This window comes from Artibeus jamaicensis, unplaced genomic scaffold (genome assembly GCF_021234435.1).
Source record: "Artibeus jamaicensis isolate MK-2021 breed Jamaican fruit bat unplaced genomic scaffold, CSHL_Jam_final contig_466, whole genome shotgun sequence".
Taxonomy (NCBI): Eukaryota; Metazoa; Chordata; class Mammalia; order Chiroptera; family Phyllostomidae; genus Artibeus; species Artibeus jamaicensis.
In genome coordinates this window covers 20,461,430-20,487,723 of record NW_026521844.1, presented here as the reverse complement: position 1 = coordinate 20,487,723, position 26,294 = coordinate 20,461,430, and the positions used below count along the sequence as shown (strand labels likewise).

General features: G+C 47.4%; 1 long non-coding RNA gene across 1 annotated transcript; it reads left to right on the top strand.

The window, feature by feature from the left end:
- The first annotated feature begins 2,868 nt into the window (after window positions 1-2,868).
- LOC119039002 (uncharacterized) lies at window positions 2,869-9,403 on the top strand. Its single transcript, XR_008392054.1, has 3 exons — window positions 2,869-3,118; window positions 3,642-5,141; window positions 5,993-9,403. It is a non-coding gene; the product is annotated as an uncharacterized LOC119039002 (long non-coding RNA).
- The last annotated feature ends 16,891 nt before the right edge of the window (window positions 9,404-26,294 follow it).

Sequence of the window (26,294 nt, the reverse complement as noted above, 5' to 3'; positions counted from 1 at the left end):
TCCCAGACCATCTCTCTCTCCTTCTCCACCGCTCTCCCCTGCCTCCCTCCCAGCTTCTCCAGCTAAGGCTCCTGACATCCAAAGCTGCCAGCTTCAGGAGATAGGAACAGCACACCATCTCCAAGGTGTTCCAGCTAGACAGAACCCCAGAGAGGATCTAATGTTGTCCCCCTCCCCGCTGTCCTGCATCATGGGTGTCTCTGCCTCTGTTTCCCCTTGTGCGTTAGTGACAACATTACCTGTGAGAGCAACAGCACCCGCTGTTTCTGGGAGCCAGAAGCCCTGTGTGGTCTCAAGAGGGCTTTGTAAAATGATAAAGGCTTTTGGACTGGGGTCTTGCCCAAGGCTTATTATAAATTGAGTCCTGGGATTATTGAACAAAAACTAACCATTTTGTCAAATGTTTCTGTAGACTTCTGGTCTGTGTGGTTCAGAGCTTTGCTAAATTCATGCAATGGGGCTTTTGTTATAATCTGTTCCTTCTACCCACCCACTACCAGCCTCAGCCATTAATTTAAGGGTAGGTCATTTCGAAATTCCTTTGTGAGTGACATTTAGTGGCCTGTCTAGCCTTCCAGAAAACAGAGAAAGGGCATGGACGCACACGGCTGTGGTAAACCTGCACCACATTCCGGCCTCGTGTCTTCCTTGGCTGACCTGGAGAACTTTCCTACTCCTGCCTAGAGCTGCAGTTTTCTCGTCTGAAAGGGGACTGGCAGATTAGGTGTTATGGAGCCCCAAACACCTCACTGGATGCTGACAAATCCTACCGGGGGTGGGGGTAAGAATAGTATAGGAAATATAGAAGCCAAACAGTTTATATGAACGACCCACAGACATGAACTAAAGAGTGGGGGGGAATGCAAGTGGGAGAGGGTGTACAGGGCAGAGGGGAATAAAGGGGGGAAAATGGGACAACTGTAATAGCATAATCAATAAATTTTTTTTTAAAAAAGAATATCTTGTCTCTAACTCTTTGTACTCTTGGCAAACTGGACCTTTGCACAAGACTCTGTTTTTCACGCACGTGTTCATAATAAAGGCTTGCCTGTGGATCCTGCTTTGTTATACTTAGTCCTAGTTCCTGTCTTGATGTCTCAGGACCTTTCAGCTTGAGCATACTCCTAACTTAAGACTCTATGTTTCTTAGTGCAAATCCCATCAAGAAAGAATCGGACTCGCTTGACCCAGACTGAAGTCCAGTTTTGAGTGTCCATGCCTGGCTGAGTCAGCTGATGAGAATCAGAAGTACAAGATGCCCAGGTCCCACCTTGTCAGCACAAATGGAGTTCGGGGGAGGGTTGCATTGCTTCCTGGTGACTGGCGATAGGTTGGATCATCATCCATAAATGAATCTAAACAACAACGTAGCTAAGGGCTACTTGCAGGTTGGCTCAATCTCCCTCAGAACCTTCTACTTGTATTTGTGTTTCCTTTCCAAGAGATACATGGATGGAGCAGGCAGGCCCACCTGGATGGATATTTCTGGTTTTCTCTCCCTATAACCAGCGGAGGTGTTGCTGGGGCTGACCAGATGAGGAACCGGAGGGAACAGAAAAGGGCGAAGATGATGGGTGTGGACCCAACATGCCAGTTGCCTGCCCACTAAGTCATGAAGAAGACCCCATAAGAGGGAACTGTGTGTCAGTTAGAGCAGATGCAGGCTGATGTCCAAGTTGATGATGCTTGGGCACTATTTTGCCTTTCTTCTGGATCATTCCTTTCAGCCTAGGACATACTGTAGTATGTTTCTCTTACCTTAACATAATCCTCCATTGACCCCCTTTCACGCCTCTCCAACTACTACCCAAGTTTCCTATTTAAACGTGATGATTCAGCTCACTGCTGCTGAGATCTGGGGAGGCCCAGAGAAGGGTGCTTTGCAAAAGCTCCTAGGACCTTCACATTAACCAACCACTGTGTCTGCCCTTGTCGTCCTTATTGGATTAAACAAGGACAGACTAAGACCTTCTAGCCAAAGAGAGGAAACCTGTGGTGGCTTGCCTCCCTGTCACAGCCCCCGCCCCCCCACAGCTCCCTCTCACTGGGTTCTCCTCCCTTTCTCCTCTTCATCTTCAGGAGACTCTGAACTACCTTTGGAGATGCTATGAAAAGTCTCCTCTTCTACAATGCCTTCCCTGACTTACAGCCAGAAGAAAACCTCTCCCTCCTCAAAACTTCAATATCCCCTTGTTCCCATCGTGAAGGTCGCATTGTCACGTGGATCTCCCTGACAACCTTGGATCTCCCTGGTGGCAAGAACCACGTCTTTTTCACCTTCAAGATACCTGACACCCACTAGTCTCTGAGGGTCACTTTACAGAAAACTTGGGTTTTTTCTTCCCACTTTTTAAGCAAGATTCCATTTCCCTTAAGTGTGGTATGCTCATCTCGAAAACAGTGACGGGAATTATCTCCACCCTGCCTACTCAGATCCAATAAGACTACAGGTGGTGAAAGCTTTGCAAACCCTGAAGAACCGTGGGAGTGTGTGGGATTATTCTCGATGCCTCCTGCATTGTTTGTTCTCAGAGACAGACTGCTGACGGGCCCATCATTTTGTCCGTGCATGTTTATGCTTCAGCGGTCTGTTTACAAACTGTGAGCTGGCTTTGACCCCCCCATGCTGATGATGAATGCACCCTCCCTCGTTTGTGCGGGTGCCTCCTCAGTCCAGGGCAACAACCTCACAATAGCACCTGCCATTTCACAAGAGATGCCTAAAAATTGTAAAAGGAAAGACAGAATTAGAGCCATTTTCTTAGGCTTCCTGTAGGGTGTGTCTTAGTACCCACCCACAGGCCACTGGTGTGTGAAGCAATTTCCTTCCCCAAGCCCTGCGTTCACTCATTCACTCACTCATGCACTCACTGCTTCAGTGCCCTCCTTCACGTAAGCCAGCGGGAATCACAGAGCCAGGTGGTAAGTGCTCTCACAGGTCTCTGCAAGGGCTCTCAGAGGACAGCCAAAGAGGGACAGCTCCGTGGGGGATAGCTCCATGCCTGACTCCAGGGGAACGCTTCCTGTGGGAGGTGGCACCTGAGCTCGCTCTTCAAGGAAAGGACTCACCACATGCCCCTAAGGATGGAAGAACAAACAATCTGTGCAAAACCTGAAGGTGAGCAAGAACACAGTGTGAGCAGGAAAGAACAAGTTGTTCACAGTGGCCAGAGTAGAAAGCTGAAGGGGTGGGTGAGTAGATCGAAAAACAGAAGAGGAGTCAGGAGCCAGGCCAGGAAGAGTCTTAGGAGCTATGCCTTAAAACCTACTGCAAAAGATGCCTGAAATTCCACTGTTAAAATTTGCTGGAGGTGTTGCAGTTAACCTCTGGGAGAACTCATCTCTAGGCTCCTAGGCTCGATTACTTTCTCACTGGTCATTAGGTGCCCCTAGCCAAGCTGCCCCTGGCCAGGCTGCCTCTGGCCACAAACTAGCTGGAGCCTTGCCAGGGAACAGATTACAAGGAGTCCCAGGCCTGAGCCAGGCCTGGGAACTGTCTCAAACTCAGATGGGTTCTGTAGCAGCTGACAGGGCATCTGAGCAGGGACCAAAGATCCCCCAGGAGGCCGGGAGCCCACGTTGCTTCCCAAGCCATCCGGCCCTTCCCTTCCGTGGTTAATTTTCACTTTTCATGTGCTTAGGGCACCGGAAGCAGAGGACTGCCTGATGGGGACCACATGCCTCCCCCACCGCAGGCGCTTTGATTCCTGCCCAGGCTGCAAACATCCTGCTGTTCCTGCCTGCGCCAGACACCTTCCTTATGCGGCATTGTGTGTGGGAGACCCCAGCTACATAAAAAGGCTTGTGAGTCCCGGGGCCATCCCCTTCCCCCTTCCTGCAGGGGTGATGCTAGAGATCAATGCCAGTGCCCCCACCCCGAGCCAGGCAGCCACACAGTGGCTTCCAGCAAGGATCCTGCGGGGCCACACAAAGGAAATGGCAAGATAGTGAGTCACCCAGAGGCTCGCCTGCTGCCTGGGCTTCTGGCCCACAACAGGACCTTTGTGCTGCTCTCCAGGAGGACGAAGAGGACGAGAAGGACGGGTGCAGGGAGGCAGACACTGCAGGGCTCTGAGTAACGCTCAGCAAGGGAAGGCATCTCCACGGGAAGCAGGGCCGACTTCTGGGTGCCTGCCACTGCAAAACCACTGGTGCAGGGACTCAGGCAAGACTTACCAAGTGCCCCTCTGCCGCCATCTGCTCATACTGCTTGTCCCCTGCAAAGATGCATCCTATTTTGCAGAGGACTGTATAATTCACCATGGTGTGAGGAGTGTGAGGCCTGGGGCATGTCCTTTAAACTCCTCCTACAATCTTCCTTAACAGCACCGAGAAGGTGCTGAGAGTTTGTGGGAAGGATGGATAAATGGATAAATGGATGGATGGATGGAAAGATGGAAGGAAGGAATAATTCACTCATACAAATACTACAGCATGTGGGGAGCTGGCCCAGTGTCCTCATTTCACGAATGTGGAAATGAGGGCCCAGAGGTGGGAATGGCTGGACCTAGGTTCCACAGGCGGTAGATAACAGCTTTAGAATCTGGGTGCCACGCTGCGGAGCCTGGGGTGCCTCACTGTGTAGCTGCTGCCGTGTGGCTCAGGGAATACCAGGAGGGCATGACTGACACGTGGACAGAAGTCAGGGTGGTGAGAACCCACAGCATGGATAAGACAACCATGGAGGGCAAGGCCAAGTCTAGGGGCTTGCTGGGGAGTGAGGGGAAGAAACCAGGGCAACAGGAGGCAGGGTTCCAGGCCTTAAAGTGACCACAATCTCTTCGCCTGGGCAGGTCATAGGGTTTACCTAAGATGGGGAAAGAATGGGCATTGTTGACACCCAGTGTGTGTCAAGCACAGACATGCAATCCTTTAACCCTGAGACAGGTGTCATTACAGATGACTATGGGTCTTGACTTCCCCAAATCACATGGCGCCAAGTTTCCAACCTACTCTACTCTGAGTGCCTCCCCTTCAGACTATTAACAACAGTGAGATAAAGCCCGCTGATCGACAAGGACTTGCTACGTGCCCAGCTTATGACTCTTCCTGCTCTCTGCACCCCTTTCTATACGTTCTCCCATGTCATCCTCATAGCATAGATGAGAACCCCGGAGATGTTCCTCGTCCTCGTTTTACAGGTAAGAGTTGAAGTGTAAAGTGGCAAAGAACTTGCCCGGGCCAGGGTCACACAGCTACTCGGGGCAGGAGCTGGTTTCCAAACCAGTCTGTCTGCCTCTCCGCCCAAGCTCTCAGCCACCCCACTCCGTGGCAGAGCCAGGCACAGTTTCTGCAATCACTCACCCCCATGGTACCCCTGGGTCCTGCCCTAGGGAGAAGAGGCCCTATCTGGGATTACCAAAATCCAGAGCCTCGCCCTAGATGTTGTCAGTTTAAGGATTAGGTTTATATCAGCTTCCCAGAGAGGAGCAAGTTCAGGCAGCCAGACTTATGCTGACTCACCCTCAAGGGTCTGAGCCAAACCTAAGTGATTGATTCACCTGTGAGGTGCACCGGCCAAAGGAGGTTGTGGTTGAGAATACTGGTTCCGCAGTCGGATGTAGCTGGGTCTGAAACTCCATCCATCATGTCACAACTCCAAGAATTTTGACGTGTCACTCCCCCTCTTTGAATCCTAGTTATAGCCTCAGAATATGGGGAAGTAATGGCAACCTTGCCCAGGAACTGTGGCTTACGCAGATATAAAATGCCCAGTACAATGGTTGACACTCGGTACTGGCTCAATAAATGATAATACGTCTCATTATTATTGGCTGAAAACTGGGCTTGGCCACCTGATAAGGTCTCCCCCTGCCTGGTGGGCAGGTTACCTTGATAAAAACACATTCCGACTCAGAAGGCTGGCAGGAGAATCCAGGTAAGAGGGTGGAAGTCTGAGTCCCAAGCCCCTGAGAGCGAGATGAGGTGCCCACCACCCTTCCTTCCCTCCCACCCTCAAGGCATTTCTGTTTGAATATCCACTTTTGACTAGGAGCCTGCCTTCTCTTGGACAGAATTGCTGACCACAACAAGGCCTCTCTTCTCAGTACTTCCCACTGAAAAGCAGGCCCGGTGCACCTCACCTTCCAGACCCCTGGTGGGTGAACTCTTGTTCGCCCTGCGAGGTTCCCGTCAGACGCACCTCTCTGTTTGAGCCCTGGCCAGCTGTCCCAGACAAAGGGAGAGCAGCCACAGGCCGATCCTGCAGTACGCACACTGCAGGCCCTGAGGTGCAGCAGTGGAGAACACAGGGGTGACTCGTCTCTTTCTGGAGCTTGAAGTCCAATGGGACAATAAATAAAAGCAAAAAAATAAACCAAATTGTTACAGCTTCCGGTAACTGCAAAGAAAGAAACAGCCAGTGTGACGGGATAGACAATAACTCTGGGGGTGATGGGGGTGTCGGGAAAGGCCTTTCTGGGGAGGTGGCATTTACCCTGAGGCCAGAAGGATGGGATGGAGTCAGTTTTGCTAAGAGCTGGGAACAGAAGGTTCCCAGCATAAGGAACAGCTTTTTGTTTCCAGGGAGGAAAAGAATTTGGTGCAGCTCATTGTTCACAATGAGCAGATGGAGTGGGTGGGAGGAAGCACAGCAGTCAGATGCGGGCTAAGAGGCCTTGGTCCTCCATGTGCCCACCCGGAGGTGCGACAGTGAGGACAAGACTTGTTACCATTCATAGAGCCTCTGCCAGGCCCTGTGTAGACGTTTTCTGTACATTATCTCACTTGATCCCTGCCACCCCAGCTCACTACACAGTGTCTGTATTCACCCCCTTGTCTTCACCCAGGACTTCCCTGCAGGGTTGTTACCCTGCACACACCTTCTCCGTCCCCACTAGACTGGACACTCCTCGTAAAGCGTCTCGGGACCCCAGTACAAGGCACTGGAACAGGGTGCTGCCATGTCTAGGGAGACTCTGACAACACTCCTCTTTACCCAGTCTTGAGCAGGTCAGTTTCGGGGAGTCAGTAAAGACATCAACACCATTCAGATAAAGTTTGTAGAAAACAGCAGGCAACTCATTATGATGATTTCAGAAAAACTTATTTGAATTGTATTAGTAAGGCGTTCATGAGTTTCGCTTAGGTCAGCCAGTCCTGGGTCACTCTGCACAGGGGCAGATCTCACCCCTCTGTGGGAGAGTGTCTGCTACGAAGGAGGGCGGTCCCAGAACTGCCCCACCCCACATGGAGTGGTGTGGTCGGTCTTACATGCTGTACAAACACGCTGCAGAGAACAGGAAAAGTCCATTCCCTTCAACACCTTCATTGAGCAGCTACTATGTCTAGACCCTGTGGCAGATGTTCTGTTGGACACAAAAATGAATTCAATGCCTTGTGCTTCTATAAGGCCATACTGCAAGACCAATGCCGCAGTGGGAGTACAGGCAGCACAGTGATGGGGCATGAGGGGCACAGCAGGAGCCCTGTTGCAGAGAGCCTTGGATGCCAAGGCCAAAGGCTTGGATTTGAGCATGAAAGTAATGGAAGAAGAGGGAACCTAAAATGTGGTTTTCATTTTTAATTCTTCTTTTGGAAGAAAGAAATTGTAAATAGCTCTATTTGGAAAGGGCCACTCTGGGAGAAAGTGAAGAAAACAACTGAGAATGGGCTTGGAGTAAGAAGCAAGAAGTATGTCCAGAAGAAGGCACCTGTGATGGAGGCTTAGGGAGGCTCAAGCCATCCACAGTATGAGCAAGCCCTGGGCCTGGGAGAAAGAGGGGATCAGAGTGAGGTGTTGAGGAGTGGGGGTGGGGTGGGAGAAACAGGACTGTTGCTGTGGAGATATCAAAGTTGACCCAAGAGTCCAGAAACCAGGAACAACTAAGATGTCATAATGAATAGAAAAATACTGGCCTTAAACTGGAATCAGGTTCCAATTCAGTCCCCGTCACAGGTTAGCTGTGCAACTTGGAACAAGTCACTTCATTCTCCAAACCTATTTTCTCAATTGAACAGTGGGGATTTACAACCTCCAAATCTTGGCTAGAGGAGGTAAAAAGATGTCGGTGCTCCCTTCACTGGATCTAAGAATCAAGGCCTTTCTCTAGGAGGTGAGGGAGAATGGGTCTCTTCTCCCTCCCTGCATGTCCCCATCTTGTCATCGCATGACCTTGGGGAGAAGATGGGCTTTACACTTTGTGACTCCAGAAGGTCTCTCTAGCTCTAAACTTCTAGACTTCTAGGGCGGATTTTGATTTTGTCAGATTAAGTCGACTCGGGTCTGCACAGCGCCCAAATGAACCTATTCTCCTGCAGAAAATTATAGTCAGGTCTGTAAATAATACAGCCATGTTGCATATTTACACGTACCTTATTGAATCTTGGCAGACTGTGCACCCTATTCTGGTTTGATTTTCAAATGAAAACGTTATTTATTTCTTGATGGCAGGCAGCAGGGAAAAGGCAATTATGTTATCATGGCCGTTAAAGACAAGTTATGTATAGTGTCCCTCCACTAGGTCTTCTTACCATTCATTCCCAACTGGAAATTTCCCTCGCTGAAATTTACCAGAGCCAGCAGAGGTGGTTTGTTTTGAAAGCACAACACAGAGAAGGAAGGAAAGGGCGGGTCAGAAGAAGGGGAGACCACCAAGTCACTTTTCCAGGCCTGTTGGAAAGGCATCAGCAGCCCTTTGTAGGCTCTCTGACCAGACGGCAATGGAACCATAGTGACCCTAAGCCAGGGATCGGCAGGCTGGTCCAGCACCTTCTGTGCATGAAGCCTTGGTCTCCAAATGAGCAAACCACATATGCCCTTCGCCCTCCAGTGAATCTGGGGCCTATCAGGGTTAGACCCAAAGGTTCTCGGGTTTTTCAAATCACCAAATCAGAGTTTAGGGATCTAAAATGGAGGCTAGATGATCCCAGCATGAAGGATATAGTTTATTTGCAGAACAGATTCTCCTACCTGGAAAATCTGTAATATTCTTTTCTGTCTGACTTGGGGACAATGTTAAAGAAGAATAGCTAGGTTCACAGATGCCATCCTCACAGTGACAGAGGGTGGGGGGCAGGGAAGACTGGCATGAGGACCTAGAGGATAAAAGCTACACCCCAGGGAGACTCAGAGACAGCAGCTCCGCAGGGACAATCATTTTATCTTGATCCTCAGGTGTCCAAGGAGGCCAGAGCGCACAGTGACTGGGAGGGATGGCAGCCCAGACTGGGTTCCCACAAGGAGCAGTTCCACACCAAGAGCTAGTAGTTTACTTTCAGAAGTGATCCCAAGAAACAGGAGTGAGAGGCTGGGGAGAGTAGACAGGGAAGAGGGAGAGACAATCCAATGTCAATGGTTGACTTGATCAGTCCAGTGCCAAATGGGTACTTGACACCAGGGGCCCCTACTGAGTGGTGAGTACAGTCTTGATCCACCACTGGCTCCCACAAGTCACCTGTTGGCTTCTTAGTCTCGTCCTATCTCCAGGTGTCCACAGTGTCAGGGTGGCAACACAGTTTCCTCACACATTCCACACGGCGTGGCCCTGGGGGCAGAAAGAAGGAAAAACGAGGTGCTGGGAGGAGTTGCAGGCGGAAGCTCAGGCCCGGCTGGAATCTCCATTCAGGTGATCTGACAGGACAAGAGGCCGGCACAAGAGGTGCCACGTCCATCGGGTCAGAGAAGCCCACACCAGCAAGTCGGCAGGGATGGGCTCACCCAGTCAGGCCTGGATCTGGGCGGGGGTGGGAAACTCGTCTCATTTGATCTTCAATATTCTTAGAAGATTCTGGAAAGATAATTTGCTCAGAATGGAGAAGAGAACAGAAGAAAAGAAGGAGGGAAGGGGGGACAGAAGGAGGAAATTACTTGAATCAAAGGGAAATAAAAATTCATGGGCTTCTTTCTTGTAAAAAAAAGACTCAGAGTTTTCTTTTGGTAATAATTGCAAAGGTAATTCATGACTACATTAAAATATTTAAACACCCGAAACAGAAACTACGATGAATCAATGCCTATCCCAAACCTCGGTCTCTCTCCCCAGGGCTAATTAGTGTTCAGAGTTTCTTGCATGTTTTTGCAGAAATATTTTATGCCTGTGTACATTTTTATGCATATGTACATTTTCTTTTAAAATCACAATTTAAAATATATACATCATGTACCTTTTTAAATGTTTTGCTTCAAAGATTGCTTCGAATGGACATGTGTAAATCTACCTCATTTAAAAAACTTCACAATCTCTGTGAGAAGGACTTTCACAGTGTATTTAATAAGTCTCTCTTTGATGAAGAGGCAGTGTCTTTTCTCCATATTTTCCTCCTTGGTCACAATGATCTGTTGAATGTTCTTGTATGACCTTTCACATGCTCATACATAAGAATAGTTGACGAACATATTTCTAGGAGTGAAGTTGTCAAAAAATATGTCCAGATGAACTTTTGGCAGAGATTGCTCAGTTGTTCTAGAAGGATTCTTGCAGGTTTACACTCCCCCACCCTGCTGATGACCCAGCCTTCCCACCACTTTTCGATCTTTAGGAATCTCGGAGGTAAAAAAATGAATCTTACAATTATTTTAATTTGCATATGTTTAATCGTGAGTGCTAGCAGACATTTTTATCATGTATTTATAAGCTGGTTGTTTTCTGTTTCTGAGGCTGCCTGTTTAAGAGCCAAAATATCAGATACACACATACTCTGTGTTCAGGCTGTGCCTGAACAAGTCGTGATCTAAACACCACCCCTGAAACCTCTGGTAGACATTGTGCCAGATGTGGGGTGACATCAGGGGCAGAGACGAGAGAGCCCACCTGCTGCACTTACAGACTTGGACGGAAGATCCAAATAATCCCTTGACTGAAATAACCTGCCTATATCTCACAGGGGGGATTAGAAAGTGCCACAGAGCAGGGGCGAGTCCTCGGGCCTGCCACACCTTGCCACCAATCTGGGGGCGCTGGTAAAAGTTTAAAAGGCAAAGAGAAGGAGGCAGAGATTTCTCAGTAGGAGGCCACAGGACTGAGAGTGTGAAGGCCCCAGGTGACAGACAGCATTAAAGGAAAGAAATTCAGAATAGGGGAAAATAGCAGGGGTGCGCAGGGGTGGGGAGGGGTTGGTAAGCAGAGCAGAGTGATGGCCCTGCTCAGTGTGCCAGGCACTGAGGAGGACCCAGGCCTTCCGGGGCTATACTCAGGGAAGTCCCTGGCTGTTTTGGACAAGCTGGTCTCCCTGGAGGGCTGCTTATAAAATCAGAGTAAGGATTTTGAACTTTATCTTAAGGGCAATAGTGAAAAATTAGTTTTCAACAGGGAAGTGATGGTTCGGAGTTACCTTTCTCAAAGTTCAGTGCTGTAGGGTATCTAATGTGAAGGGGGCAAAAGCCTGCAAGACCAGCTGGGAGGCTGTTTGCAGTATTACAGGTGAGCAATGACGGTGCCTTGAACCAGGATATCGGCAACAGAGGCGGAAACCATGGGCAGCTTTGAGAACTACTTAGGAAGTAAAATCAGCAGGATTTAGCAGGACTCCTTGTGGTGTGAGTCAGAGAAGGTAGGGGCTGGTGGGGGCAGAGGGAGGAGTGGGACAGTGCTGCTGATCTGGGAGACCCTAGGAGGTTTAAGAGAAGCAGCCTAGGGTGGTGTCGGCAGGAGGGAGCAGGAGGTTCACAGCTCACTCTGTGGAGGGAGGTGCCTGAGAGACATCCAAGTGGTCATGTGCAGGAGGCAGCTGGATACCTAAATCTGCAGGTCAGGGGAGAAGACCTTGGTGGAGAGAAAACTGTGGGCAATGTCACCTGTAAAGAACACTAAGGATGTAGACCAGGAAATCTGACTCAGGGCTGTAAACATAATGGCATTAACTAAAAACAAAATTTTAAAAAGCTTACGTAAAAATTCAGAACAATTTGGTTTAGAATAACTTAAATGTATTCATATTTAGTGAAATTGTCTTTTATTATTTGTGTTTTAACTACCCACAAAACTGACTCCACTGGGGGTGTGTCTGTGCGGGGAGAGGTGTATTTGATGAGACATCTTCTAGATATCCATCAGATCTCATGCTGCCTGTCATAAGTTTGTCCCCTCTGCCTGCATGAGGCCCATGGTGTCAGGAGGGAAACTCTGAGGACTGAGACCCCAGAATACAGCTCTCAGGCTGTCCTCAGCTGTCCAGGGCAGGGCAGCATTTACCTGCGGTCACGTGGCTAGTCCAGGGCTGGTGGTTCCCACTCAGTGCCCGCGCTCGGACACCTGCACCTGGTAGAAAGAAGCCAGTCTGCTAGAAAGAAGCCAGTCTGCTAGAATGGGAAGGCACCCTGGTGTTCCCTGAGCAAGCCCAAGGGCCTCAGTCTACTATGAAAGTGCAGTATTTATGGAGAAAGGGGAGTGCGACACCTATTCCCACAGACCTGTGCGGGCAAGCAAGGCCAAATAAACTGAACAGGGCTTGGGGACACGGGACACAGAGGTCTGCTCACCATGGCCATAAATTTGCTCCCTCCCTCTGGGTCCGCCATGGCCCAGCCCTGGCTGGCTCTGGGGAGTCGGCTCATGCTCTTCTCACTTGACGTAGGGGATACCAGGGCCCGAGGATCTGAGCAGACTGCCCAGGTGCCCACAAAGGGAAGCACGGGAAGTATGAGGAAGGCCTGCCCATCAGAGAATGCCACAGTCCCTTTCCCACTAGGGAGAGCAGAGGGGGTCCTTCAGGTGGAACGGTACTTCAGCTCTTCAGTTTCTTCATGTATAGTATCCTGTTGTCAGAGACGAAGACACATTGGTACATAGCTCTGAGTGGTAAGGATGGGACTTGAACCCAGGTTGTCCTCATTTATTTCATTATTCACTAACAATTACCATTACTTAGGCACCTACTAATCAATCACTTTGCACTCTGCTAGGCGCAGAATACAAAGAGGGAGACTCATAGCCACCTTTGAGGGCACACGGACCCGTTCCTCGCCCTGCTCAGGCAGACACCCATGCTGGGTCGCCCTCCGTGAGGACACTAGCATGCTGCCCTGGCCCACCCTACTGCACAGACACCCTCCTCACCCACTCGGTTCCTGACACCTTCCTAGGCAGACCCCTGCTCACTCCACTTAGAGCATGAGCCCCCATGCCACAGGGCCTCCCCGTGGGTCAATCTTCTCACCTTGCTTAAGTTACCCTAGTCATTGCACTTGGGCTGAGACACACACGGGGCCACCTTCCCATGCGGATACCTCCCTCACTCCACGTGGGCCCCAGCCTCGCTGTGGGTCACCACCCCTTTTCCCGTGTGAGCCTCCTCCTCATCCTGGTTGGCTCGACCCTCCTGATTTGGGCCACCATGGCCACTCCACTCTCAGGGACAGAGGCTCGCCTTGCTCCGTCTCACTTAATGGCTTCGGAACAGAATGTTCTGGAAGGGAAGGGAAGAGCAGAGCTGGTTTCCTTGGCCTGTTTCTGTATCCCAAGCTTCTTTGTGTACGTTCCTCCTCCCTGTGAGAGCCCGGATGCCCTGGGATCGCTGAGCGCTCAGCTCAGTGAGGGCTTTCCTGGGTCCCCCAGGACTCAGCTGCTGCCTATCCTGTGTCTATGCCCAGGCTATGTGGGTTCAGGAGGAGAGTGAGAGAACACGTCTGCTCACCACTGTGCTCCGTCACACTCTGCTAGAAAGTCCCCAAGCAGTGGTGCTTGGGCTCAATGTGTTATAGTTTAAAGTCAAAGAGCTTTTCCAGAGTGTGCCTACGGTAGTCCTGTTTATGTCGTCTTCCCCCAGCTGGGTCAGAGACAAATCAGGGTGACAATTGCCACGATGCGTGTGGGCTCCCCCCCCCTCTTCCAGCTCAGACTCTACGCCTACCAGACCAACCTGCAGTGCCCTGACCCCCCTCCTCCCAGGACGCTCCTTGGTCCTCACAGGAGGACTTCCAGTTGCCTGTCACCACACACTCTGGACACTCCTAAACTCCATACCTGACTCACTTCAATGATCTGGCCGAGCATTCTATTCTCAGGCTCCTTCCCTCTCCCCTAAATGTGTTCAGTACACAGCAGGGTCCCTGTCTTGTGATCCAGCCAATGACGGAGACTCTGCCGTACAGAAGGCTGAGGAGTTGCAACGGTTTATGGCAGAGACAGACAAGGGCCCTTCTGCTAAAGTTCAAGTCCCATGTGCAACCTGAAAGACAGCCTGGATATGCATTTCCCTCCCTCCTACCTTAACCTTTAGCCAGACTGGAGGCAATTAAGATCTGTTTTCTTAGTTTAGGATGAATTAAGGAAGAATTAGAAAAAGGAATATTTAAGTTAGTTTGATCAGGAAATTCTGCTATAGAGAGAGGTTTATTAGACCATGCTGCATCTGCAGGGAAGGCTGGGAAACCCCATTCCCGAAACACACAAGAGACCAGGCGAGTCTGGGGGACGCGATCATTGGCCCGGATAACCCAACTCTACTTTTTCATTTGCCATCCTTTGAAATTCCTGAAGTCTAACACAGAGGAGGCTGTTTCTGATAGAGGAGTGATGACAAGAGGAGGAGCTCACCTGGTTAGCGAGAAGGTGGAGAGGCAGTCCCTGTTGCCGGAGGAGCCAGGCAAGGCCCTCGCCTCTCTAGGACTGATGGAAAGGACCCAACTTAGCCTGAGCACATCAGGCAGTCTTCACCCCATGCAAAGGACCCTGGGGCCCTGTTAGGAGTCCCAGGGAGTGACTTTGCCCACACTCAGGGACACTCCTATTCTCAGTCCCACTAATGTGCCCCTCTGTCCCAACTGTTCCATTACCACAGCAGACAGTAAGGTCTTAGCCCGAGGAGTGTAGGAAAGCAGGGAGCTGAGGTGGAGCATCTGTTCCCAGGCACTGGTGGCGTGCGGGACTGCAAAATCTTTGCAGATGCTTGGGCAGTGGTAGCAGGTAGGGCAAGGGACCCAAGCACATTACGTTGTCCTGTCCCAAGTGCCATCGAATTCCTACCATAACATCACTCACAGCCCCTACAGAAGTGCTAGCCAATAGAACTTTCTTCAATAACAGACATGTTCTATATCTGTGCTGTCCAATAGGGCGGCCATTAACCCATCTGTGACTCTTGAGCCCTTGAAATGTGGCTAGCACGACTGATGAACTGAATTTCAATTTTTCTTTGATTCCAATTAATTTATGTCTGGGCAGTGGTGCCTGCGTTGGGCAGCACAGCCTGGGGCGATGTCTTCTCTGCTGGGTGCAACCATCTCACTCAGGTATTGCCTGCGATGGCCTGAATTCCTTTGGGCACCAAGAGGGTGGTTTGTGGAGGTGAAGAAATACACCTCTCTCCCTGTGTCACATACCGTTACAGGGCTCCCCACGAGTGCTCCTTCTTCCTTTGTTTTTGTTTGCTTGTTTTAACTAGCTCTTTGTGTTTAATTACCACTCCTGACGTTCCACCTGCCTGTGAGTCCACACAGTCTGGGGTTTGGAATGGAGTCGTCACACACCTGTGACTAAGCTGTTTGCTGATAGACCTTTCAGCCCTGGGCCCTCGCTGCTCAGCAGGCGTCCTCCTCCTATAGCTCCCTAACCCTCTGCCCAGGTCTGAAAACTCAGCTCCTTCCTTCAAGAAGCTCACAGACTCCTGAGGAAACAGAGAAATCACCTGCTTGGTGGAAGTCAAAATAAAACCACTGAACAGACCAGGGTGGCCCAGAGGAGAAACACGTTTTCTTCGGAGCTGTGGTCCTCAGGGTGCAGTCGCGGGATCAGCAGCGTCAGCCCAGCGGGCAGGTTTTTTTGAAATACTAACTCTGGGGCCCAGCTCAGAGTCTTAAATCAGAAATTCCAGAGGTGGAGCCCAGCAATCTGTGTTTTAACAAGCCCTCCTCTTTCGGAAGCCCGATGAAAGTGTGAGAACTGTGGGGTGGCTGGAGGGGGCGGAGGAAGCCCTGAGGCCGGCAGTGGAGCTCTGGACCCGCAGAAGGAGCAGGGCCCGGCTGGGACCGGCTGGTGTCTCAGCTCAGTACACCTTCCGGTGTGCGTTTAATAATCTTGCAATCGTCATTGCATTGATTTTATGCTGTTTACAGTAAATGGCCGAGTATTCTTTAGAGTCAAAACTTTGTGTTTTAAAGAAGGAGTACTTGGTTGAATTTGATTTTGTTTTCTAAATTTAACTATTATCTTTATACTAACTTTTGAAAGTTTACAAAACTTACCTGACAAGCTCACTCAGCCTCTTTTCTTTGATTCCTTTAAATAAAGTACATAGCTTGTAATGAAAAAGAAAAAAAACTTCTATTCAAAGAAATCAAAGATGAATAGCGAAAATACTACTAATTTAACAATTGTGTTCTCTTGGACCCCTACTTCTCTATCAACCTCATTTCCTTTGCAACTCACCTACCCATCCACCACCCCCACATACTTCCTGGTTTTAGCAAGGAAGCCAGGTAATCAAGCTTGTTCAAACCGTACAAAGTTAAAGATGAAACTCTAAGCAAGAGACTCTCTCCCTTAAGTGTGCTTTCATGCATGGACGCTACTCTGAAATTTCATGGTTTAGTGAAAAAAGCACAGGTTTATGGTCAGGCAAATTAAGGTCGGATCATAACTCTACCTCTTATGAGCTAGTCATTAAACTCTTAAGTCTGCATTTCCTCGCTTTTTTGGATATAACATAGAGCTAAGGATGTGTTGTGGGGGTTAAATGAAATAATCATGTGTAAAGTAGCTGGCACTTAATAAACACTTACTGTTTATTTCTACCTTCTTTTCCTTCTTCCAGGATGACGGTGGAATGTGAAGCGCTCAGGCTCTGAACCAGACTAATCTGAATCCAGAGCAGCCGTTTATTGGTTATGCGATCTTAGGCCAATAACGGAGCCCCTCCTCCTCTCGGGTTCCTCTTCCTTAGAACGGGATGACAAATATAAGATCTGCAATGTCTCACAGAGCTGTTGCGAAGATTAAAAGTCTTGGTAGAGGCTCGGCTCATAAACGCATGCCCAAAACATGACAAGCACTCAATACAGGTTAGCTGGTGTTATCGGTGTTTTGATTATTCTCAGTTCTCAACTCTGTGGACAAGTTGCCAGAGGAGTGATCTGCGGATAAATACACACACCCTCGCATGCCCAAACTCAGAGCCTCCCTCACCTCTTAGCACCACATAGCTATTTCCATGAAACAAAGACTCATGCTCTCTACAGGATATTTTTATCATTCCTGGATTTTTATCTTTTTTGAAGATTTTATTTATTTGTTTTTAGACAGGGGGAAAGGGAGGGAGAGAGGGAGAGAAGCAGCAGTGTGTGGTTGCCCTTTGTGCATCCTCACTGGGGACCTGGCTTGCCACCCAGGCGTGTGCCCTGACTGGGAATCAAACTGGCAGCCCTTTGCTATGCAGTTCAGCACTCAATCCGCTGAGCCACACCAGCCAAGCACATTTCTGGATTTTTAAAAAAAATTTTTTGATGGGTTTTGATAGTTCATGTGATCTACATCACATGACAGACATTTCCCTACAAATTTCATGAAACGATACAGAGAAAGTATTTTTTAGGACAAGAAAACCAGATGGACCAATTCATTGCTTCTCCCTCCTTGTTTCATAAGAGATTTAGGAAAACAAAGCTGAAGAACCTAATTTTACACTAGTCCAGTATTTTCTTTTTAGATTTTTATCTATAATCTCTCAAAAAACGACTCAGCCAAGTTACTAAATTAAATAAACTGAACTTTAGTCAAGCAGTTTTATAGGTATCAGTGCTGTTCTGAATAAAACACTACCGTTATAGAAGCATGGGTAATTTGACAGAAATTACACGAGGACAGATAGAGTCCTGCTTAGAGAATCTTGTACTACTTTTCTTACCACTGAATTACCTGAGATTAAAATTCAAGAAGTTCTTTGCGGATTGAATAGTCTCCATTTAAAAGATTTTGCTCTGAGGAGTAGGAGGAATCCCACCCTTCATCTTGGAATTCAAGGCCCATTGGCCCCGTGTGCTATTACTTAATACCAACCTTGTTTTCCCCCCTAAACCAAGTCAAGTCTTCTAAATGTGGCTTGCTCGTTTCTTGCCTCTTGATGGAATGCAGACAGTTACACTTCCACATCTACCCACTCCTGCAGGACAAACCCACCTGCCTGCTCCGCACCTCTTGACATGGTCTTTCAGGGATTTTTTTCAAAACAGAATTCTCTATCAGTGGCTCTCAATTCTGCCTGCACATTAGAATTACCTGGAAGGGGGAGCTACCTGGCGGGGGGGGCTCAATGAATAAGGCAGAGATTAGGCTTTACCACTATAGCACTGCACCAACTGAATCAGATTCTTTACAGGGGAACTTAGACACCTGAGTTTTTCAAAGCTCTGGAAGTGCAGCAGGGCTGAGTCTCCCTCCTCCAAATGGACGAAGGCTAAGTGAGCCCTGGTGGCTCCGAACTAGAAGTGGGACCCTGTCACGTGACTCCTTCCTCTGAAGACTTGTTGTTTTCAGTTTCAGTGAGGTATACCTGACATAGGATAGACTGAATAAATTGCACATATTTAAAATATAAAAGGTGATGAGTTGCAATATACAAGCACACATGAAAAATCTTCACCAAAATAAAGATTTCAAACATACCCACTCCTCCCATGAGTCTCCTTGTGCCCCTTTGTAATCACTGTCTCCCTCTGCCCCTTGACCTCATCCCCTCCACCTCACCCTGGAGACTGTGGCAATCTCTGGCCTGTTGTGTGTCACCAAAGACTAGTTTGCATGCTCCGGAATTTCATGTAAATGGAACCACACACTATGTATTCTTTTTTGTCTGCTTCTTTATTCAGGAAAAGTATATTGAAATTCATACACATTGTTATGTTACAAAAGTTCATATTTTTATTTCTATATTGTATTCCACTACATAGCTGTACCACAATTTTTAGTCTGATTTTGGCGGACATTTGAATTGTTTTTAATTCTTGACTGCTACAAACAAAGTTGTTATAAACATTGTTAATGTGAGAGTTTATCTGAACATGTATTTTCATTTTTCCTAGCATATACCTAGGATGGGAATGACTGAATCACATGAGAGGTATATGTGTGACTTTTAAAAATAAATGTAAAACGTTTCCGAAGTAGCTGCATTATTTGTAACTCCCATCAACAGTTTTCGAGAGTCCTAATTAATTGCTCCACATTTTTGACAACACTTGACTTGACCAATCTTTTTAATATTAGCCATTCTAGTGGGAGACTAAAAGTATTTCACTATGGTTCTATTTTGCATTTTTCTAATAACTAATGATCATTTTTCATGTACTTACTTGCTATTCATATGTCTTCTTTGGCAAAATGTCTATTCAAATCTTTTGCCCATTTTTAAATTGGGTTCTTTGTTTTTTTATCATTGAGTTGTACAAATTTTTAAAATATTTTATTAATTTATTTTTAGACAGAAGGGAAGGGAGGGAGAAGAGAGGGAGAAAACATCAATGTGTAGCTGTCTCTTGAGTGCCCCCTACTGGAGACCTGGTCTGCAACCCAGGCATGTGCCCTGACTGGGAATTGAACCGGAGACCCTTTGGTGTGCAGGCCAGCACTCAGCCCACCGAGCCACGTCAGCTAGGGCAGAATTTTTTATATACATTCTAAACATAAGTCCCTATTATATACATATTCTGCAAAAAAATATTCTTCTAGTCTGCAGTTGGCATTTTCAATTTTGTAACAGTATTTTTCTAACAATAAATGTTTTTATTTTGATGATGTGCAATTTATTATTTTTTAAAATTTTTTCTAGGTCATGCTCTTTGTATCAGATTTTTAAAATCTTTGCCAAATTCAAGATCACTAAGATTTTCTTCTGTGTTTTATTTCTGAAAGTTCTATAGCTTTACCTCATATGTAGATCTATGATCTAGCACAGGTGAGTAAAATGAAGATCCTTTGTTTGAGTGACTTGGCCAAGGTGACATAGTGAGTCAGATTTCAAACTGGGCCAAGTCACATGACTCTTTTGTCCTGACCCCCTACTGTTTATTCGTGTTTTTGGACTTAGTTACAAATCTGATTTTATCGTATTCCTTAATTCATAGGTGCACCATGACCAGCAGTCGAAGACAAGGCTGTTGGTTTTGCTTTATTATTTTTACAGCATTGGTTATTTCTAATTATCTCTGAGCCCAAGCCCATAATTTTACATTTTGCCCTGTCATACAGGGCTTAGCCACTAAATTCATTTCCCTGACTTCTTTCCCAGCTGGCTTCCCGGCAGGCGGTTGATGGGACCTACAGGTTGGAGATAGGAAGAGAGGATGAAGGGACCATGGGCTCTCTTTGTTTCTCGCTTCCTGGCAGCATGCCCCCAGCAGCAGAGGAGCGCCACAGCTCTGGCCCCCCTCTTCCCTCAGCTCTCCCAGCACCAGCCATCAGCACCTGTTTGGTCCCTAGCCCTGAGCTCTGAGCATCGGGCCTGCACACCAGCCATGGGGTTCCTTTCTTTGAACTCTTAGGTCTCACAACACCATTTCTTCCCTTTAGTTCACCAGACTTAAAGGTGACACATTTCCTCTGCAGTTATAATATTTTGGTGTTCTCATTGTCCCCTTTCTCATCTCTCAGCCTTCCAATCCCCTTGGAATCAATTTCCTGCATTAAACTCTCTCTGTTTAAAGTATCTAGAGTGGTTTCTGTTTTCCTGATTTGACTCTAATTGATGCATTATGCCCACTCCTTGCTGCTCCATAGGTACCTCATTGAGTGTGTTTGGCATTTATCTTTGGATATGAATAAATAAATAGCTGTAAATATACTTTTATTCTGTTATGGCTTTATATATGCTATTGTGCTATACATCTCATTCTGTTTTTTTTTACCCAAAACCATTTTGCTTCTATCTATTCATGTTGGTGTTTTACTTCTAGTTCACTGTTTCTGATTTTTGCATAATATTCTAGTATGCATCCATTCATTTCATTTATCCATTCCCCCAGAGACAGTGTCTGAGATTGTCACCAACTTCCTGCTTCTGCAAACAACACAACTCTGACATTTCCCCGGCATGTCCCCCTGGGGCGAAGCTGCTCAGACATCACACTTTTTCTTCAATGAGGGGCATTCTGTACATCAAGGTGGCGGCGCCCTGGAATGGCCACATTTGCAATGCATGCGGGCACCTCACGTCTTCACCAATATTTAGGATCTCATACTCTAATTTTGGCAAATTTAGTGAGTACAAATACCATTTTGAGGTTTTATTTTGCATTTCTTTTATTACTAGTGAGGTTGGGTATCATTTTTCATTGGGTTTCCTGTCTTTTCCTTGTTGGCCTTCATGAGTTCCTTGTATATTCTTTTACTCCCATTAGCTTAAGGCATTGCAACATTTCCTCTTCATCTGATGCCTTTCTTTAATCTTTAGCTAATGTATAATTTACTGAACACACAAATTTAGTATTGTTGATGCTAAACCCATCAGTATTTTGTCCTAAGTGTTGTGCTTTTTAAAAAAATGAAATGTATAGGGCTGACATAGGTTAATACGATCAAACAGGTGTCAGGTGTACATATCTGTGACGTATAATTGTCTGTCGCACTGAGTGCCCAACACCCACAGTGCACTCACTTCGTGTTTGTGGCTGTCGCTTGAACAAACACATTCTCTTATCTTTTCTTCTACAGCTCCTTTTAGAATTTTAGAATTTCACCTTTTTATGTAGGTCTTTAATCCACCTAAAAATTCACCTTTTACTTAGTGTAAGGTGGGAATTCTAACTTTATTTTTCTGCAGAGTGGACTGTATTCCCCCTGCCCACCTACTCTCCTTCCATGTTCTCTACAGACATGTCAGGCCTCCTCTTTCTGATAGAATTAAACCTCTGTGGTAAACAACCCAAATTCATGTTTTAGTGACCAAACTGAGACCGTGAAACAGATGGGGAGATGATCGCGTTCCTCAAGATTCCCCACCAGAGGGTTCCTTGCGTCATACACAATTCCTCCCCTCCCTCATGACCCCATATGGAGGCTCTTGACTCTTGCCAAACAGACCTCTGGCCCTCCCCTCAGGGCCCTCCCTCCTGACGACCTGCCTTCACACGTGCCACCCCTGCAAAATGTCCGGGCCAGGCCACTGCCTTCTTCCCTGTGCCACACTCATCTCTCTGAAGACTGTTCATGGGAACCTCCCCAGACCCAACCCTTTCGATGCTTCATTAGCACTGAACTCTGCACTTGGCCCTAAGCGTCCTGGGCTCATTAAGCTCAGGGTGTGTGTGCCTGGGTTCACAGAGATCTTCTGCTTTGCACAATTTACAAAACCCTTTCCCATTCTCACTCATGACCCTCATAAAGCAAGCAGAGCAGTAAATGTTTCTTCCATTTACAAATGGAAAAATGAGGCTCAAAGAGTTTAAATGTCTTCAGATTTTAGCACAATTTACTGAGCCCATTATGTGGGCACAAGGAATGGCTGGGACTAGACACCAGCTCTTCTGGTTCTAAGTCCAACACGCTTAGCTTGGGCACTGGGCCTCTCTCTGCAATTAGACAGACTGTCCGTCAAAGGCAAGGCAGAGTTTGAACCTCCAGAAAACACTTGTCTCACCTGATCCAAATGAACTGCAGGCATGGAGGCCATTGTACTTGGAGCCTGGTCTTGAACTCCTGCCCGTTTGCTTGGGGCACTTACACTCTGCCTAGCCACAGAGCATGAGTCCTCTTATAATGCTATGTTCATCCTTGTAACAGCATCGATCACAGCTATAATAAAACCACCCATTTGCCATTAGTATTTAACACTACAAGTTTCATGAGGACACAGGACCTGTCTTTTTAAAAATATTTTATTTATTTATTTTTAGAGAGACAGGAAGGAAGGAAGAATGAGAAGGAGAGAAACAGCAACATGCAAGAGAAACATCCATTGGTTGCCTCTCACATGCCCTCAAGCAGGGACCTGGCCCACAACCCAGACATGTGCCCTGACCAGGAATTAAACCAGTGACCTTTTGCTTTGCAGGATGATGCCCAACCCACTGAGCCATGCCCATCAGGACTGTCTTGTTTATAACTCTATCATCAGTGCCAAGTTCTATACTCAATGAGTATTTGCTGAATGCATGAAGGGATGTTTGAATGAATAAGTGAATGTTTCCTGTGCCTTCTCTACCACTGCCTGGGCTCTTGTGCTCCTATCTCCAAGCATGTGCATTAGCAATGCTGATACCCATGTGACTTTAAGCCTCTACTATAGTATACACCTGCGAGGCGGGTGCTGGTGCTTACCACACACCTTTAATTCAGTTTGAAGTCCAGCGTGGGACCAGTACCACCACCAGGACATTTCCTCCAGCCCAGGTTCAGCCTGCTCTTCCTTCTTGTCCCTGTCTCCCCCAACTCTGCGTCCTAGCATACCCCATGTCTAAGGCCTTCCAAATCAGGATCCTCTGTGGCTCCTTCTAGAGCCCAGCCTCCTGGTTTGCACAAAACAGACTCTCAATACATGATGACAAATAATGAGCTCTTTATTCCTTTTGGAAGTAGAGTTTTCATCTGTCTCATAGATATGAATGTGAAACACAGCTAATTGGTAAGTAGGAAAAAATGCTTCCCGCTCCTAGTAAAAGGCCTATCCCTGCTGATGTTCAGAAATGTCAGCTATCAGAGAATACATCACTGGTAAACAATATCTCTTGAATGATTACTGTGGAAAGTAACATGACTCTAAGCACTCCATAGGATGTGAGCCAGATCAAGACAACCACTAGAATATTCTCCCAGAGCACCCACACCCTGGGTAGGTGAGTTTCCCATTTGACAGGGAAACAAACTACTAAGACACACACAATAACACTCATACCCACACACAGAGTACAGAATTGATTTAGAATGTGAGTGTGGTTTGGGACATAGGCTTTGGAGTCAGACAGAATAGAGTTTAATTTCTGCTTCTAATTCTTCCTAAGTAGTTTATCTTAGGCATTTACTCCTCTGACTTTGTTTTCTCATCTATAAACAGGGGTAATAATACCTACCTTATAAGGTTGTTGAAAGAATTAAATGAGATAGATAAACAAAGCTCCAGGAATGCAGTAAGAAGTCAGTTACTAGTATCAGAACTGGACTTTGAACATTTTAAAGCTGAGTATGCAGCTGTTGGGATAACACAGAACAAAGGTGGCAGGGAAGGGGACCTTGGGACAGGTGAGCTCAGAGCTGGGTTTGGGGGAAGCATAAGAAAAGGGTTTGGAAGACTGAGGTGGGCGGGCGTTCGAGGGGGGAATGAGGGCCTGTGAGGACACAGCGGGGACCGGGCTCAGCTCCAGGTCCCAGCTCTCATGTGGTCCCTGCTGAGCAGTCCCAGGGGCAGTTGGGCATTTCTTCCAGATCTTGTGCAATTACTCACTGTTTTGTTTTGTTTTTAACTTTCCACTGAAGTAGACTTGGACATTCGACCCAGCAGTCCATGAGGCTCTAGGGGGTGCCAGGCTGACTGTAAAGACACCCTGCCCTTGAGCATGCCCTCCAGTCCAGCCATTGTCTCATCCTACTCAGGGCTCAATGGGGCGCAGCTTGCTCTTGAGGCTGGGGAGCAGCAGACATCTCTGAAGTTCACGTGCAAAGGCAACTTTCATCTTGTCTCTTGTCTTGTTATTTTAACAAGCCAGAGGAATCTTCCTGTGCTGCAAAGTCTCTCTGACTTGGGGAAAAAAATCACATGTAAGGACTTGCTATTCTAAACGTGGTCCTTAGGGCAACAGCAGCGATGTCTCCTGGAGCTTGTTGGAAAGTCAGATTCCAGGGCTCTGCACCAGACCCACGACATCAGAATCTCAGGGAGCAGTTCCCAAGAACAGATGTTCGGAACAACAAGCTCTTCAGGTGATTCTTGTGCCACTAGGTTTGAGAAGCACTGATTTAAGGGCAAGTTTAGATATATCAGCCTCTCGTGAGCTTACTTCTATTACCTGTGGTTACCTTTAGCCATGTGATTAACAAAAAGTCTTTCTATGCAGGGGAACAGGAAGTTCACTCTAAAACACAGTTGCCACATCCTTTGTTTCAAAACAAAAGATTTTTAGAGAATTCCCCTGTGGATCAGCTGAGAATAATCATAATATCAATTGAGCTTTAGATATTTGGAGTGACCTAGTATATTGGTTAGGAATCTTTAACTGCAACCAAGAGAAATGGAATCTCACTATCTTAAACACAAAAGGAATTTAGTACAGGACCTCACAGCATCAGAATTCGAAGGACCCATGCCAGAATGGCCAGGAACCGAGGCAGGCTCTGGGTTGCAGAGCAGTCTGGATAGGGAGCTGCTGAGGGGATTAAACGACTCCACTGGCTTTCTGGAGTGGCGTCTGCACACACAAAATAAATATTCCCAAGAAGAATCTAATTGGTCAAGGCTTAATCATATGCCAAGCCTTGGCCAATGGAAGACAAGATTACTTGACCAATAATCCCAGAGCCCCTTCGAGACTGCACGCAGTGAGTGCTGGATGGTTCCTCAAAGCAAAATCAGGTGTGGCTTTCATACAGGAATGGATGGAGTGGATAGGCAAGACGCGGATGCGCCCTGCCTCCCCAGGCTGTCTGGGCTAGACTGGACATCAGCAGGGGCAATCCAGATGTGTAAACCTTAAGAGAGATGAAAGGAAATGTGAAAGTTTTCTTAGAGAGGCTGGGTGAGTTCAAAAGCTAGGAAAAACACAGTGGAGACAACAGTATGATTAGGTATAGTTGTGAAGGCCAAGGAGAATGACCTTAGGTAATGACTTCAAGAAGCCCAGCCCCCAGAAGCTGGCAGGGGCTGAGGTGCTCCTGAGAGAGAGGGAGGGAGGCGGAGGGCCAAAGAGGCATCGGTGAGAGACTGCACAGGAAATGCAGACTCTGCCGAGATGCAGGGCTCTCCAACACTTCCTGTAACGGGAGTGCTTATTAAGAAAGGACATCGCTCCCTCAGGACGACGTGGGCTGGTGCTGCGGTAGGGTGTCCAGGGGACACGAAAGGAAGCCTCTCGGTTACCTGTGGGCTACGGATGCATGCAACGTGCAGCAGGAAGCTAAAAAAGGCAGCCTTACCAGTGTGTTCTGGAGACAATCCCCCACACCGTCAGTGTGTAAGTGCTTACAGACACTGATATTTTTAAAGAGAAATGTTGAAAATGTAAACATCAATCATAAAGACAAAAGCTGATCACAGCTATTGAGGCACAGTTAAGCCCTGGCCGGGTAGTAGACCAAGACTATGGGTTTTATTTCCAGGTCATGGAACATGCAAAAATCAGCAAATGAAGGCATAAATAAGTGGAACAACAAATCAATGTCTCTTTCTCACTCGCTCTCTTATTTTTCTCTCTCTGTCTAAAATCAATAAAAATAGTAAAA